General features: G+C 37.4%; 1 protein-coding gene across 1 annotated transcript in view; it reads left to right on the forward strand.

Annotated features, from left to right (window-relative positions):
* rbpms.L (RNA binding protein with multiple splicing L homeolog) overlaps positions 1–13,845 on the forward strand; it is a 137,726-nt gene extending 123,881 nt beyond the window's left edge. The window contains exons 8-9 of the mRNA XM_018242389.2: positions 4,758–4,863; positions 11,127–13,845. The gene's annotated coding sequence lies outside the window, so the exon portion shown is untranslated. The remainder of the gene's footprint in view (positions 1–4,757; positions 4,864–11,126) is intronic.
* Positions 13,846–14,201: the final 356 nt, after the last annotated feature.

Below are 14,201 nucleotides of genomic sequence, written 5' to 3' on the forward strand. Positions count from 1 at the left end.
AATTAACCGCTTCACGATTTAGTGAATTTGCCCCTTTGAGTGTAGCCCTGCCTTTTTATAAGCAAATAAAATGTTCAATATTCAATTTATTAAATATGCATTTATTGCAACGGAACTGTTTGGGCAGGGTCTTTTTTACATTTCTTTTTACCTTAATGAGCACCCATCACATCAAAATTGTGCAGAGCTATGGTCTAACAGATCCAAAATTCTTGTTGGGAGAAATAATAGTATTTTTAAGAAAAGCTCCCTAGCAAGTGCTAGTAAACCTGCACTGGGAGCCATGCACATAATGAGCAAGTTATTGTCCTCATTATGCAATTGTGTATGGCCACCCAAACAAGGAGTCCCTTTCTGGTGTAGAGGGGCAGATCTAGGGTAATTTTCTTTAAAAAAAAAATACAATTGTATCTCCCATCCAGAGGGTAGACTCTGGGGGGGGGGGGGGTATGTGATAGGTGGCTTTTGTTATGTTCAAATACAATGCATTGTTTTATTATTACATAGTAAAAGGAAAAATGTAATGTATATAAAAGAAAATATTTGCTTAAAAAGCACTTAGGTTTCTATATTGGGTTTCCAAATATGGTCATCAGGTAGGTTATTGTTAGTACCAAATATACCCATCAGGGAGAAACTGTTACAGTTATAGATTATTGTTAGTACCAAATATACCCATCAGGGAGAAACTGTTACAGTTATAGATTAAATACGGTATTTAATGAGTTAAAACCATTCATGGCTGTCAGATAATGTAGTGATTTAGTTTTACTCTTAACGCTCCACTGCCCCCATGGGGTTAAAGTTTCTTTTCTATGCCTTTAGATACAGCCTAATCCTTTAATACATTCCAGAAGTGTACCACTAACATACAAATACAAGTGATGTCATTGCTCTGAAATGAGTGGGGCGCCGCATACCATCTACAGTGAGGTCATTCACTTTAGGGTTTTATTGTCTACTATTTGCTTTTTTGTGCTTGCCATGTAATAGCATGTTTTAGAAAAACAGCAAAATTAAAGCACTTACCAGTGTAACATAACTTTGGTCCTTATTTCCCGATTCCCAGCTTGTCTCCTCCATCATGCAAATTTGAACAAAACCTTGCTAACATGGACATTTCACCTGATAAAACACAAATATGCAGTTGATGGCAGGTCAGGTGATAAAGGGTGCTTAGTAAGACAATCATGGTTTGTAAGGGTCGCAATTAGGGATGCACCGAATCCACTATTTTAGAATTGGTCGAACCCCCGAATCCTTCTCGAAAGATTCGGCCGTTCCGAATCCTAATTTGCATATGCAAATTAGGGGTGGGAAGGGGAAACATTTTTACTTCCTTGTTTTATGACAAAAATTCACAAGATTTCCTTCCCGTCCCTAATTTGCATATGCAAATTAGGATTTGGATTTGGTTCGGCTGGGCAGAAGGATTCGGGCGAATCCTGCTGAAAAAGGCCGAATCCTGGCCAAATCCCGAACGGAATCCCTAGTCACAATGGGCTATTTCAGGGGCTTAAAGCTTCAAGAAGGCCAAAAGTGTTTTCAGTGAAGTGCCCAACACAACCCCAAAAGACTAGAGTGGTAATTTACAATGTCTCTGGCAAAAGCCAGCACTAAAGGCTGCAAAAGCCTGCCGATCACTTTTGTCTGGGCACTAGCTGCTTTCTGCACCTTGCTCCAGATAAAAAAAAAGAGTGAGGTGCAGAACACATCAGCGGGTGCAGGCCAGCCTTATCCTTACCGCCTGCCATAATCCCTATTTAAAATCTAAGGCTGATTGCACACTGGGTCCTGGAAAGGGTCGCTTTCATGCAATTCCATTTCAAGCCAGGCGATTTCTTATACTTTTCAGCCAGATGAAATGGGACATGTGTACCATCAACATAGAAAAGTTTACCTTTGACATGGACAAAGTCATATAATTTGTTAAATTTCACTGACTGCAACTGATTATTAAAATAAAACATATACAATAAGGCCTCAATTTTACATCCCCTGATTTTACGTTTACCCACATTTCACACTATTTTTTAGTGGCCCATTCAATATATAACATTAACCTGATTTTACATATTCCCTGAATTTTTTCTGGTCCCCTGAAAAACCTAAAATGGGGCTTCTAGTTATTAACATTCAAATAGGTCCTGCAAAACAATATGTATAATCTCCCTGTGTCTGCATGGGTTTTCTCTAGACTAAGTACTCTGGTTTTCTCCCACAATCATACAGGCAGGTTTATTGGCTCTTGATAAAATTGCCAATAGTGCCAAACACACTTCGTAGAGTGTGAAATAAGATGGTACCACAGATAAAAAGAAATAGCAAAGGAGGGGCGAAAGAGAGGGACACAGTTGGGCAGGAAGGGTGAGGATAGGGGAAAGTGGTGGGGGCGGTTAATGTGGTCTATCTTTCTTTCTGCCCATGATCAGGGAATGGGAATGGTCCAGGTAGGGAAAGAGGGGATGGTGTAGGCTCAGGAGGTTGAGGTAAAAAGAATGTGCACAAAAACCTGTAACAGCTACAGTAGATATCTAGTCAATCGCATTTGTGCCCTACTGTACCTCTCTAATGTGGGTATGCCTGATTAATTCTGAACTATTCTTTAAGTGCAGAGATTCACAGAAATGCATAGCAACACAAGGGGAAAGACTATAAAAATGTCTGGGAAAATATCCTTCAGCACTCTAGTTTTAAAAAAAAATAAAACTGTCATTTATCTTCCTCCCGTACACAAAGCTTTGTTTCACTTCATTCAATTCTAAAAATGTTCTTTCTCTGTTTTCCTTTTTTGTCCCCATCTGAAACATAAATAAACATGAAATGTTTTACAGCTGCTTTTGTTTAAAGGATATCACCCTATGACAAGGATTCAGAGATTCCTTACTTATACTTCCTATCACTCCTTTGTAAATAGGAGCTTAAAATAACATTCTGCAGAGCTGTGCTAAAATTTATGCAGCCTAGCAGGAATATTGTGATGTGTGCATTTTTCCTTAGTATCCCTATTATAGTTCAGTGTTACTAATGCATGCTCTTGTGCTGCAGTGTTCTGTTCATATAAATGTATGTTTTGTGGGACAGACTGCATACAAAGAAGGAGTGACTGGCTAAAAGACAGCTAGATGAATGGAAGGCAGGACTTGAGGCGTAATCTCTAGGGCACATTCACTGGCACACAGGGCAAGAGCAGAAGGGAGATCCATTGCAAGTCAAGCATGTTTTCTGGGGGCAAGGGATCTACCTGCTGCACTTGCCCTGTGTGTCACTGAATTTGTCTTTCTTATTCCATGGGATGATCTCTCTATGATTGAGCACTGGGCTTTTTATTTGTGAGAAAGTTAAGGGTGTTGCAAGTGCTCTGATGTTCTTCAGGATATATGCCCTGTAATCCGGTAACTAGCACACCAATTTTACCCTCTGTTCTTTTTGGGACTTGCCCTATAAGTGCTCGTTCCTATTAATAACATGAATTTCTTTATTGAGTTACGATTTCTCTTCATATGCACTTTATTTTTCAATATACTACCATACTCACACTTTTCCTCCATCTTCCATTCAAGTGATTTTAACATCTATGTCTTGCATTTCTTCATTAGCAGTTTGTTCCTGCGCCAGGGCCAAAACAAGTGTTTTGGGTGCAGACAGAATAGGGTGCTAATGCCAACACAGGGGCAATTTTCAGCCTCCTCTGGCATTACCCAAAAATTATGGATGCAAATATGGATCGCCATATTTTTGGGATATTGAGCCCATCATAATTTCTCGCGATGCATCAAAATGAATTCCACTGCGCTTGCCTTAGGTAGAAAATTGAATGAAGTTGTGGCTAACATTTTCAGTCTGGATTGTGACAATTAGGTGTTAAAATTATGTTTTCATTTGACTTTAAAGTGCAAGTCTGCTGCTCCTATTGACGCAAAACAGGCATTTTCAGGGTGCAAGCAGCTCCAGGGTTCCCTCAGCGTTAATAGGGGCACATCAACAGGAAGCAGGATGTACCTTAGTGTAACTATATAGAAGTGCAACCAGTGAGTTTGGAAGCAAGTGCTAATGAACAGCACAAATAAACCCAACATTTGCATCCATTTTAGTGGCTGCATTTGTAAATAAGCATTATAACATTTTATACAGGAAACAGCCAGTTTTAAAGGAGAACAAAAGGCAGAATGGTATACTGTTATATTTTCCACAGAGGAAACCACATTGTTTCTGCCTTGGTGTTTACTACCCCCAGAGTTCAGTTTTGCCCACGAATCAACTCTGAGAAGCAAAAAAAAGTACTATACAAAGAGCATACGAGGAACAGTAACATCAAAACATTATAGTGTATTTAAGTAATGAAAATATAATGTACTGTTGCTCTGCACTGGTAAAACTGGTGGGTTTGCTTCAGAAACTCTACTATAGATTATATAAACAAGCTGCTGTTTAGCCATGGGAGCAGCCATTCAAAGCATAAAAAGGAGAAAAGGCACAGGATACACATGGGCATGCATATGCCCTATGACTTCATGTCTAGCTGAAGTCAGTCAACAAGGAAAAAATCTCATGAAAAGCATCATTTTATCATGTAAAATGAAACGTGACGGGCCTTTTCTAATAAGGAACCCTTGAGAAATATAGCATGTGTAGGGCTGTACTAAAACTTCTATGATCATTTTCCAAAAATGTCACATATGGAAAAATGAAATATATATAGTTTTAAGTGAAAACTGAAAAGCAGAAGCGCTTACAAATGGCTTTTTGTTTTGCAGGTACCAGGTGTGTGATGGTTGCTGCAGTCTGTCTTGTGGGTATTAATGTTTTATTCCTTGTTGGCCGCTGGAGTCTCAGGCTATTCAACACCTCAGCAGTGCGCTGGTAAGTTGCAAACCCCTGTTAAAAAAACAATATCTATATGCTCACTGATCTCACTTCTTGCACGTCTAGCATTGTATGAATCCGCTGTTTAATAAACTTCAACTTTAATGTCATATATTCTGTAAAGCTAATGAATTACAACCAAACTCCCTATATATTGTTTTGGGCTATCCTCTTTTGTATTGTAATATATAAATGTTATCTGACTTAGCACTGGACTGCCAAAATTGTCCCCACTAAAGCTGATATAAGTATATCACTAGCTGCTTCAGGCTGTAGGCACACAACTGCCTTTTACATAATTGCAGTGTGATTCTTTCAATCGTTTACTGAAAAAAGCACCGACAGCACTACTGGCAGGAAGTTTCCAATTCATATTAACTGTTATTCATCAGCTTTCAATTATGGGAATTTCGATCTCTGTGATTCCCCTTCAAGGATACAACAACAGCTAAAATGAACACGTTAATATGTTTTTTTTTAGCAAATTAAATAGGGATGCACCGAATACACTATTTTGGATTCGGCCGAAACCTGGAATCCTTTGGGAAAGATTCGGCCAAATACCGAACCAAATCTAAATCCCAATTTGTATATACAAATTATGAGTGGGAAGGGGAAAACATTTTTTACTTCCTTGTTTTGTGACAAAAAATCACGCAATTTCACTCCGGTCCCTAATTAGCATATGCCAATTCAGATTCGGTTCGGCCAGGCAGAAGGATTCAGCCGAATCCTGCTGAAAAAGGCCAAATCCTGGTTGAATCTCGAACGGAATCCTGGATTCAGTGCATCCCTAAAATTAAACTTTCAAACACTAAGTGCTTTTTTTTCTCTCATCTTTTTATTTGGGTTCAACAAATTTGCAATTAATTTTAAGTAGTCACCATCCACTGTTCAAACATAGAATCAACAAAATAATGGATTTTTGCCCAATTTGGTCAACCAGGTAGAAGTGCTATGTGGCTGGTATCACACCAGCGTAGCCAGTAAATCAGGGCCAGTATAACTATAATTATTATAATTGCAAGTAAATCTGTAATTCCCCTAATTTGTTATCTGCCTTCCCTGTTTCTCTTGCAACTTGCATTTTAATAGTGCTGGATTCTCATGAATTACAAATCCCACTACAGCCACCCCAATCCCCCTATCATTCCTTCCCATGATGGCACCCCCATCTTCTCTTCCTTAGTGTCTGGAAAATCCCCCACAAAGGTGGCAATCCCAGGCGCAGATTTGTTGGCAGGCCAAAAAGGCCCGGGCCTAGGGCAGCAAAGAGCTGTGGGTGGCTTTACTCTGCTGGCCACTACTGGACTCCCCCACCTGTTGCCACACCTGAACATATCTACCCTCTGCCACATCTGAGCCGGCCTCCAGTCCCAACAATGTGAGGGAGGGGAGGGGGGCTGTCAGTGGGTCAGGGTGTGCAGGGGGTGTTTGAGTGGGTCAGGGGCGGGGAGGGGCCAGCAGCCTTAGAAATCTGGCCCTGGGTAATCCTACACCTAAATGGTGGGTCATATTAGAATAATCTAAAAATGTTGCTCTTTTGCCAGTGATTGAATTAGACGATGGCCCATGTAGTCCTGTCACCTGTGGATCAACTCATATTCTAGCCGTCCTAAGGGATATCTAAATGATAGGATTCAGGTGTGGGAATCATTTAAGATCCAGCACTGCCACTAGTTTCCCAATCAGTTGAATGGAAGTGGGGGATTTGAGCACTTCTTCATTGTCTGAAAGCTTCCAGAATAGAATATGAATAGTGTACTATAAGCCTAAGTTTAACCAAGGAATTCAGCATTGGTTTTCATCAGCATGGCAGCACGCATAATTATTTTCATTTGTTTATAGCCTGTTGTACAGAGGTACCTTAACATTATGCCAAAAAAATCCCCTTTTTCTAAGCATAATTTAGCTTGAAAAGTATAGTCTATTTTGACATCTTCATTCAGCTATCGACTAGGACTGCAAAGACCTATATCTGCAATGATCCTGAAAAAAGATTGAGTTTGACATGTGTGGAGTAGATGCGTCGTAGACACGGTTTATGAGGTAATGTAATAAAAGGTGCAAAGTTTGCTGGTCTAGTAACCCACAGCAACCAATTAGCATGTCATTCTTTTCTTAGTTGTTAGCTGTTTAAAAGCTAACATCTGATTGCTTGTTATGGTTTCTAGGCCTGGACAAAGTAAATACATATTACATTGCCTTGCTAATTGTTTGAAGTATTACATAGAGAGCTAAATATATAAATATCCTCATACAGTAAATAAAGTATATCTAACAGCCATGGATATCTCTTCAACAATCTGGCCAAAAAAATAACAATTACATTTCAGAGTGGGGAAAATTCAAGAGGACCAGGTGCCATTTGTTAACTGTATGGGGGGGTTTGTGGATGCACACCTAAGGCCAATTTCAAAAAGTATAAAGCCCTGTCTAAGTAATTTGAGTAAATATGCCAGTGCATGTAATTTTAAAACAGGGTTTTTTTGTTACAAAGTTATGATCATAATATTGATAAGCCACCATACCACGTCAAGGTAAAACCCCACATGGTGGTCCCTAACTTATTTGACTTTAGTCATAGTAAACAAGGTACATTACCTCTCTGTAGTAACAATTCTTTGTGTAAACATCTCCTGTGCCTTGGTTTCAACTCTGTGCTAGATCCTCCCCCGCCACCTGCTGAGCGGCTTTTAAGAGGGAGAGACTGCCTTAACCAACGCCCATTTTAGAAAAGTAGAAATCAGGTGTTGTAATTAAAATCAAGGTAGAGTGATATGTGCAGTTGCACAATAGTGTGTATACATGTGTAAGTGAAATGTGAAGGTATGTATGGTAGTGGTAAGGGAAAGTGTATGTGTATTTGGGAGTATATGTGTAAGAAAGCATAGAATAAAAGAATGTAAAGAAGAAATAAATGAAAGACATAATAAGTGTGTGTGTACATAGAGTAGTGTCTAATGGGACGTTGGTTTTTTCACGGCTAGACCCTCCCATGCCGCCAGCACTTATGGCTTTTAAGAGAGAGCGATTGCACAAACCAAGGCACAACAAGTGAGGGGGACCACCAAAAGTATAAAGGGGGGGTATGAGGGTGCAATAACCACATGAGCTTAGCCAAAGCTTCCAGCAAATACATCAATATGGGGGGGTTTGTGGATGCACACCTAAGGCCAATTTCAAAAAGTATAAAGCCCTGTCTAAGTAATTTGAGTAAATATGCCAGTGCATGTAATTTTAAAACAGGGTTTTTTTGTTACAAAGTTATGATCATAATATTGATAAGCCACCATACCACGTCAAGGTAAAACCCCACATGGTGGTCCCTAACTTATTTGACTTTAGTCATAGTAAACAAGGTACATTACCTCTCTGTAGTAACAATTCTTTGTGTAAACATCTCCTGTGCCTTGGTTTCAACTCTGTGCTAGATCCTCCCCCGCCACCTGCTGAGCGGCTTTTAAGAGGGAGAGACTGCCTTAACCAACGCCCATTTTAGAAAAGTAGAAGTCAGGTGTTGTAATTAAAATCAAGGTAGAGTGATATGTGCAGTTGCACAATAGTGTGTATACATGTGTAAGTGAAATGTGAAGGTATGTATGGTAGTGGTAAGGGAAAGTGTATGTGTATTTGGGAGTATATGTGTAAGAAAGCATAGAATAAAAGAATGTAAAGAAGAAATAAATGAAAGACATAATAAGTGTGTGTGTACATAGAGTAGTGTCTAATGGGACGTTGGTTTTTTCATTTAACTGGCCAAAGAATACAGTAAATATGCTTTACAACAGTAACGCTCATAAATTGTATCATTCAATGTTTTAACCTAATTCAGAATTTTGTTATTTGGCTGGTTCCCCTCTTTAAACAACTGTCCTACCTGAAATCAGTTGCAGAAAGCTGAAATTGTTCTCAGGGGTGGAAAGTCTTGGAACATGTTAGGTTAAAGCAGTTTACTTGCATCCAACAGTATTTTTTCGAGGACCAAACTAAGAAGGAAGCTAATAAATTCTGTAACAAAGGCTATCTTTGAATGGGAGACACACTGTTTGGTACTGGGGTGATAAAATGTTCTATTTCATTTTTTTTTTTTTGCAGTAAATGTATAGGGATGGGGATTTGACCCGTTTCGTTTTGCCAAAAATTTGCTGCCAGCGAAATGTCTCAGATGTCCATTAAAGTCTATGGACGTCAAAAAAATTTTGTCGCATGGCGAAATTTTTTTTGCCGCGCGTCTTTTTTTTTTTTTTGCCGCACGCTGCAATACAAGTCTATGGGTGTGAGTTTGGCACTGTGTTCTATTTAAACAAATACTGATTAAAGATACAATGCAATTTGCTTAAAACTTTATAATAGGACAGCACCTTGTACTTGATGGTGACTAAGCTGCATTAATACAAATTCAAACATATAAAACAGTGCTGTTGTTTTTTTAATTCATTTTTTTAATTTTAATTATTAGTCTTAAGGCATGGAAGCTACACATTTTGGGAGGACCCTTATCTGAACAACTTCAGGTCCTAAGGAACCCATTCTGTACATATATTTATAATCAGTATGAAGCATTTTTCGTAGAAGTCAGTTTAGTATCGGAATCTATAATCTGGTTTATAATAAAGTGGTGCACAGGCTGGGCAAGGCATATGGAAGTACCCACTTATATATAAAAATAAACATATTCATAGAGGGAAAGTTTGACCGCATATGTGCCATATACTCTTCTTTAATTTAAAGGAAAAATAAATGGAACATAAATGGAACATATTCCCTAGTAATTGAGTGTATTTTTTTCTCTTTCTACATGTCTGCACGAAACCGATCCCTGCTTTGTATATTAACCATTTGCTCTTCTTAACTTGCATCTCTTTATTGATGTCTTTGCCATGTTTCATGTGTGACAATATATATTTGTCATTGGCAGGTTAATTATTCAGTAAAGAATATAATAGCATAAATGACTACAAATATTTGTGGTAGAATCCTAACAAGGAGTTTTCCTTGAATGTATGTATCCCTAAGAACATGCAGACCCCCTACAAGGCATGACAGCTTTATGTTTTGTTCCCGGCTGTATAGAAATCTTGACAGAGTAAAGCAAGATGGTTTTAAATGGCAAGAGCGTTTACCTCCAATTCAGACACTGTAAATAATTTGGCATTCCCAGATTACACATTATTTAGTAATGTTTGTGTATGATTTATACAGTGATTTCACAGGGTCTAAAACACTGGTTTTAATGTTTATTTATTTTTGAAAAGATAATGGGTAATCTGAGTTCAGAGCAGTGACTCTGTTGCTGTTGGATTCCATATTTGTAGCATCATAGAAAAAGCCCTATCACAGCACTGATTACCAACAGATGTGCTTATTAAATAGATACAGATCAGCAGAACAATGTTGTTGTTGGCCAGGAATTGGTTGAAACCATAATCAGAGGAAAGGAAAAAGAGATTTACAAAGTCTAATTTTGGAGATTCTAAGATAATTACTTACCCCAATCATTATTCAGCTATAATGATGAGTGCTTGCATCTAAAATAGTACAGCTATGCACTGTCTATTTCACAATAACCCATTATCCGTAAAGCTTTAAAACACAGCAGTTTCATTTTTCATTCTTATTTAAATGTTTTTAATCAGCTTTTTCCTTGTATTCCATGTTTACAAAGCTATCATAAATACATATCGATAGCAGAGGTATTCTATTGTTTTTATTTTATAAGGACAAGGAAATTACAGAACCCAGCAACCCCATCTAACATCCATCTTTTCTTGTGTAAAAGTCCTCTGGTCCTTCTTTTACCTACTCTAGGTGCCTTCCTTTTGGAGCCAGGCCAAAGAGCTTTGGCACCCAGGGCAATCCACACATAGTACCTATCGAGCAACGAGACAAATGGCACAACAAATGTATACGGCCTAAAGGAATCTCCTAGGCATCTATAGACTCCTCTGGCTGTTTGAAACAATCCACTTTGCGATTCCTCATTGGAGCCATTGGAGGATGTTCCTGCAATAATATACGTATCATGTCTGCCAAGGAAGATTCTTATTTTTTCTGTTTCTTCTGTGCTGTCTTTACTTTTACTAATGGAATGCTAATGGAGTTATATAAAGCAATGTCCATAGCTGAACATTTCCTGAATATCTATGTAGGATGTTCATTAGGAAATTACAATATAACATAGAAGATAATGCATTTTTAATTTATGTGCCTTTTTTATATATCCGTTGCCACTAACATGCAATTCTTTCCTCCTTTAGGCTTATGGACCACCATTCTCTCCATTTTTGATCCCTTCAAGACATTTCCACAGCCTCAATCACACATCTGATGTATACCCAATATAAGAAGAAAGAAAAGAACGTGAACATTTCCTTATTTTGTACACTGTAAAGAACTGCAGAGTGCCTTATGTGAAAGCTTGGCTTTCAAAGCATTGCTATATAACCTATGCTTTCAATCCTAAGCCAACCATTTGAGAGCAGAACTGGTAAAAGTAAGCAATGTCCACCCCAAGCAATCTTACACTGTGTTAGACACACTAGTTTGTGCTACAAATTTTTATGGCTTGTAATTACAAAAAAATATATATTTTTGTTTGAATTTTTAAGCCGCACGTGATATGCATGTTTAAGATATTGTCTAAAAGCATGCAAAAATGCAAATAATTGTATTTAAGGAAAATATATTTTGCCATGCTATTTTTGTTAATTGAGCTGTAAATATTGAATACACATTTGTGTGCTTTCCAGAATTACCTAGTTTTATGCCAATTCATAGCAACAGTAATGAGAGTAAGATGTTTCCAAAGATCACTTGGTGAACATATTTTATCTTTTTATGTGGGAAAATGTATTATTTTAAGGGAATTTTGTGACAGAAGGCCTTTCATATTTTGCACAGATAGGACAAAAAAAGATTTTCATGTAGTTAATATGACAAGTTGTTTGTAATAACTTTAGGTAAGTAATATATTAAACAAGAGCCACAAAATCTGCCTCTGGCTTTGCTGTGATGGCATACACCAGGGGAATCAGGTCATTAGTTAGATAACTATTTCATTTTGGCTGATCACCTTTGGTGCGGTTGCTCCACCAATTAGTTAGTCTAGCCAGTGTAGTATAGGAATGAGAGCAACCATTCTTAGTACAGGTATGGTATCTGTTATCCGGGAACCTGTTTATCCAGAAAGCCAAATGATCCAAATTTTTAAAAATTATTTCTTTTCTCTCTGTATTAATAGAAATGTACCTTGTACTTGATCCAAACTAAGATTTAATTAATGATTATTGGAAGCAAAACCAGCCTGTTGGGTTTATAAGGGCCAGATTTATTAAGGGTTGAGTTGCTTTTTCCACAAAAATTTGAGTTTTCGAGTTGTATTTTTTGGTCATAACACATTATTGGGTAAAAAAAACTCTTTTAAAAAAACTTTGATATTAGAGATTTATTATACCTTGAAATAGCTTGAATCTGAAAATACCCCAGCTAAAACTTGTCAAGGTTATGTAGAAGTCAGTGGTCCCTTGAACCATTTGAAGAGGTTAACCTACTGCTTGATGCTTAAATTTTTCCAGAGGGTTTGCCTGAAAACTTGAATGATTCGAGTTTTTTTCGTCGAAAAATTCGGGTTGCTGGACTCGAACAGGCAGAATGGGGTTTTTCACATTAAAGTTTTTTCTTACCTAAGATACCATTCGAACTTTGAGTTCATTCTAGGTAAAAAATAAAAAAAAACTCTAACACTCGACCATTTATATTAATATTAAATGATTTTCTAGTAGACTTAAGGTAGACTTGAAGATCCAAATCACATAAAGATACCTTATCCAGAAAACCACAGGTCATGAGCATTCTGGATAACAGGTCCCATACATGTATTTTTAAACTTTGCATATCAGCCAGTCAGTTAAATTTGGAAGGATGCTTTTAAAGAAGATTAGCTAGGTCAAATATTCCCATATGCCAATTACCTGTTTGCATTTTTTTAAAACAATATCCATCCCCCTAAAAATAATAGATTTGCCTAGTTGAATATACTAGATTCTAGAACATACATTAGTTTTGTAAATTTTTTACATATTGTATTGTTCTTTAGGTTTGATGGAAGTTTTAGTCTAGCAGTAGCAACTGTCAAGGTTGCCTTTTATGTAAAATGGCACTTTTTTATGTGCGCTTTTCTCTTGGTCTGGACCAAATTAAAAATTGCCTTATAAGCAACTGACTGTTATACAATTCTACATGATTGTGGAGATAGCAGAGATTATCTACAACTCCCAGCAGTTCACAAATGCAAATCACAACAAGGCTGACATCTCTATTGTGTAAGTGTGTACTTACTAATCAAAGTACATATGTTGCCAAGCCTGATTATATATAATCAGTTGCCATGATGAGTCAGTCATTTCTGGGAACAAAAATTCCTTTACAACTTTTATTACATTCTCACATTTATTACCAAAGTTTTTGCAGTTTGAAAGTTGCTGCAATAATTGTAACTCTTCTTTCCACTATTGCAGACACAACACTGATGAGGTCGATTTATCTAAATTCGATTTAGAACCTTGCATCGAATGTGAAAGATAAAATGTCATTGTCCTTTAGTGTTCCTGGGCATATCCATTTTTTAAGTGTCCTTGTAGAAAACAAAATATTTTTACCAAAACAGAGCATTCTCAGGAAATGGCCTTTTCTGGTTAGTTAATAATACTAGCTAGAGTCCCTAGACAGATACATTATAGTAACCAAAGCAAATAAATGCCACACTAGTGGAAAGGTTCACCCATATCCGTATACCTTTTACTATTTGACCAGACGAAAGAAAACTTCTGCGGCAGCATAAGGACTTTGTGTAGATGTGCAGGGGTTAAACTCAGGCATTTTCTCTATACAGATTTGTTGGTCAATAGAACTAAATGTTATCTGTGCTGGAATGTTTGGCTTCTTTTCAGTTCTCTTATAAATATGTTTTATTTTGTATTTAATGTTTCTATGGTACTACTTTATATAAACGCTGAAGGATTTTAATAGGAACTTAGAAGCTATTTTTCCATATGTACTTATTTTATATGCTGTAATGTAGCTGTAATGTAGCTTCTATGTGCTAAAGAATGAATCCAGATTTTAAGTGAAAGCTTATCACATTGTAGTGCAATTGTAGCCCTGCTGGGAAATAACCACTTTACTAGGGAAGAAATTGACTATACCATCGGATAATTCCTTTATGACTCCAATACAGCAGTGTTAACCCATGTGCTAGCTATTAACCCTGAGTATTCAGAATCCAACCATGTCCGGTGGGTAGTTTTGCCCAAGAGGTATATTTAAAGGGATAC

This window comes from Xenopus laevis, chromosome 1L (assembly GCF_017654675.1).
Source record: "Xenopus laevis strain J_2021 chromosome 1L, Xenopus_laevis_v10.1, whole genome shotgun sequence".
Classification (NCBI taxonomy): Eukaryota; Metazoa; Chordata; class Amphibia; order Anura; family Pipidae; genus Xenopus; species Xenopus laevis.